Genomic DNA, 4,371 nt, shown 5'->3' with positions numbered 1-4,371 from the left:
GCCTGCTGGCCAGCTACGTACACATTCACATACACACATGCCGCTTCCATAGGGAATCTTGCTTCCAATGGTCAAAATTAATTTCGAGAATGCTGATTTTTAATTTGTCATTTGGTATGTAGCCTGGCTATCGAATGACTATCTGGGCAGGAGGGACATACCACCTCCTAGCACCTGCTGGCTAACAACACACTTGAAGCAATGAGAAAAATGAATCCAACAGAAAGAAGGAGCAGCAGTGTTGCTGGGTTTTTAAATTCACTCAGGTTTCAAGATCCCAAGTTTTGATAAAGAGCCTTAGGAGACTAATGGATGCTGTATTTCAGTCTGATTTGTCAGATTTTCCTGTGTGCTCGCTTTGCTTTTGGTTTCGTGTTTTGGTTTTTCATGTAGACATTTTTACTCTTTTCTGAGAAAACCAAGACGTAAAGCTTTGGAACTTAACACTGAGGTTTGAGATCAAGTGAAAGGATAGAAATTTAGCAGGCAGTCCACAAGCCTAAAAAGATAGTTTTTGACTTAGAAAAGTACAAGTTAGGAAATATTTTGAAAGAGAAAATGTTTTGTCCATTTTCTCCTGAACTAACTCATAGATAATCCTTTCATTTGAAAATGGTTTTGATTTTTATTTAAATCGTTTAAATTATACATGCATGTTGTTCAAGGATTCAATTTAGTGCTTTCTACAAGGCTTGTCACATAAAACAACATTCTCCCTTTCTTCCGTCCATTTCCCCAAAGCACCAACTTTCAACTATTCAACTTATGTTCTTTGACTTGACTCACATATCTCTAAAGAACATGCATGGGTTTCTGCTTCTTGATGTCTCAGATGTAAGTATGTTATCAATTAACTTCCCCACTATGACAGCTTAGCTCTCTTTTGCCATCTCCTCACAAATGCACTGTAGTCCTCTTGTTCACACATTCTCTCAATACATTTGTACTATACTTTTGGTTAGATCACTATTTAGCACTTACAATTTTAAGAGTAAACAGTCTACAGCTAAACCATGATTACTTTTATATTTCTCCACACCATGTTTTCTCTTCCCTGGAGTTAATAATTTTTTGTCTTTTGCTTAGTTTCCTATTTTGTTTTGTTTTTGATTAACAATTAAACTTGAGCTTCTCATCCAATAGTAAATCTCTATGCAACATATTCAACACATTGGGTATCCTATCAATTTTATATTTTTGAGGAAATTTCTCCTGGGATTTTCTTGTTTGTTTGTTTCTTTGTTTTCAAAGTGAGAGGAGGGAAGATAGAGAGATAGACTCCTGTATGAACCTCAGTTGGGATCCACACAGCAACACCCTGTCTGGGGCCATACTTGCAACCAAGCTATTTTTAGCACCTGAGGCTGAGACTTCAAAAAGCCATCCTCAGTGCCTGGGACAGATGTGCTCGAACCAATGGAGCCATGGTTGCAGGAGGGGTAGAGAGAGTAGTGGGGGAAGTGGAGAAACAGATGGTCGCTTCTCCTGTGTGCCTTGACCAGGAATCAAACCTGGGACTTCCACATACTGGACCAACACTCTACCACTGAGCAATCCAGCCAGGGTACTCCTGGGGTTTTCTTATTTGTTCTTATGTGATTGGAATACAGTTATCATCTTGCTATTTGTCTTCATTATTCTCCTTTGTTTCTATTTGTATTGGATTTTTGATTTTCCAGATCCCATGTGTTCTCTTTTCTTTTAGATTATTTGCTTACTATGCTTAATGGAATATATTTCTTGGTAGCTTCTTGAGAAAAAGTGCATTGGAGGTAAATGTTTGGAACAAATTTTGAATACCCTCATACTTAATTGCTAAGTAGGCTGAGTATAGAACTTTAGATTGAGAATCATTTGATAGTGTAGGAATTAATTCTTTAAAAAGGCAGAAGGATAACCAGATGTACTAATTGACTTTTCTAAACCCTGCTACAATAAGAAACACCCCCCCAAAATCTCTTTCATTTACAACAATGTTAGTTTATTTCTCACTTCATTTTCATGCTGTCAGCTATGAGTCATCTGTAATTAGGTTCAATGTGCCTTCTCACTTTAATAGTCAAGAGGAAGAAGTAATTCCTGTCTGAGCCATGCCATTCTTATGGCAAGAAAAAACGTTAAGAGTTGGCAGTATCGTAGGACCTTTAAAGCTTTGTTCAAATATCACTGGCTAAAGAACGTCCACATCAAATCTTGCAGTGGAGTGGGGAATTCCATTTCTAATGCAGGTAGATATTAGAAGTTATAGGGCAACTAGAGAGTATCTTTTTACTCTTTTCCAGGAAGGAGAGTAAATAATTAGAAAAAATATTACAACCAAACAGGGAACCTTTATGTTTGTCCTCATAGAAGACTTTTTATAGTCTGTTTTTCCTAGAGCTTTTTAAAGAGTACTAACATGGGTGAGTAGTATCTCACATTTGACATTGTCCATTTATTCTCGTCGTTATTTCACTCTGTCAGTGCTGTGGTTGTGGTTAAAAGAACATGTTGGCGTTTACTACCACTCAGCCATAGAAATACACAGAATGGACTATCAGGGCTATTTGGGATAAGCCAGTTATTAGGTCTATTTGTTGTATGTATTTATTAGATACAAATAACTATTGTAAACCCTGATTCTGTCACTTAAAATCTCTAAATTATGTTGGTGTTTAGACTACTTTTATGTAAAACAGGGATACTGTTAGTTGATGCACCAGGCTGTTTTAAGAACTAAATGAAAGTCCATAAAATATTCAAAGAAACATAGCCAAATGTCCCACTTATATTAGACACCCTCTACATATTAGTTAATTGTGAATTTATTTGGTTTTGAATCAATAGAGACTCAACATTATATACAGTGCATGAACTAAGAGTCCCAAATCACACTCATGAGAGACAATATTTACTCTCCTATGAGTGGAGTAAGATAAAGTGTTTTTACTTAGTCAGTATGTTCATTGTTCTCCCTCCTAAGCACACATTTCCAGAAATGCTGAATCAAAGGTTAATTTAAAAGAAAGTAAAAAAAAACAACTATATTATTTTGAACCTACTTCTTATTTCCATTTATGTACATAGTTACACATCAACTGTTTATAGGCATTTGGCATACAAGCCTGTGTGCATATTTATGGCTGTCTTATTATTGAAAGTACATTATAAAAATTACCACTATCTCATGACAGCCCATTCTGGCTTCCCACCTATTATAAGTTTGGTCCTAGTGGATGGTTTAAGGAAGTTCCTGGAATTATGTAGGCAAAGTTTACTTAAACAAACCTGAGATGCAAGACTTTCAAACTACTCTTATCATAGAATGTTGTTCGATTTTTTTTTTTTTTTAGATCTGTAGAAGTCAGAGAAACTTTATTACTTTTGTGGAAATTATTTCTCCAACAACTTTGATTTTGACCTCTGAACATACTTTGGACTTATTGGAAAAAAAGCCCTCAGCTTAGTGCATATTGCCATCTTGGTAATACCGAAGGTAAATCACGTCTGATAGTACACTAATGGCTATTGCTGCCCCTCAGGACTTTCCCCAAGAGAACTGTATTTCCTGAGTGGGAATGATGAAGCTGTTATTTACAGTTCATAATCTCCATAAAGCACCGTCAACAGACCTAAGCTCTATTTCGTGATACATAGGTACCACTCTCTTTCTCTCTCTATCACTTCTTTTTTCCTTAAGGAATTCATATCGGTCTCTATCTTGTCCTCTGACATTTGTCTCTGTCTTTGAAATAGCAGTAAATAATATAGAACTTAACAGCTGCATAAACACCATACTCAAGTCAGGATCAAAAATCCCTTACCCTCAATATTTTTCTTTCTAATAGAAACCTAGATTTATAGTTCTTGGGGGGGAAACTATGTTGGTGAAACTTAAAAAATATATTAGCCCTTGATAAATTAATCTCCAAAGCCTGGGACATTTATTATTACTTAACCAAAAATACTGAAGATGAATATTTGTTCCACAGGGTGTGAATAGAAGGGTGTTAAATTGGTCCTCAGGGACTGTAGATTTTCGTTTTCGTTTTCGTTTCCTAGGACTGCTATAAAAAATGACCACAAACTGGGCATCTTAAAACAACAGAAATTTATTCTCAGATAGTTTTGGAAGACAGAAGTCTAAAATCAAGGTGTTAGCAGGCCTGAGCTCCCTTGAAGGCTCTCGGGGACAATCTGTCATCATGTCTTACAGCATCTGGTAGCTATTGGTGTTCCTTGGCTTGTGGCTGCATCTCTCTCTTACTGTTCTATGTTTATATTACCTTCTCTTCTCTCTCTCTCTTGTTCTCTCTCTCTCTTGTTCTCTTTCTCTCTCTCTCAAAATTCTGCCTCTCTCTTATAAAGATATGTATAATTTCATTTAGGGCC

The sequence above is a fragment of the Saccopteryx bilineata genome, chromosome 6, assembly GCF_036850765.1.
Source record: "Saccopteryx bilineata isolate mSacBil1 chromosome 6, mSacBil1_pri_phased_curated, whole genome shotgun sequence".
NCBI lineage: Eukaryota > Metazoa > Chordata > Mammalia > Chiroptera > Emballonuridae > Saccopteryx > Saccopteryx bilineata.
Note: the sequence above shows the minus strand (reverse complement) of the source record.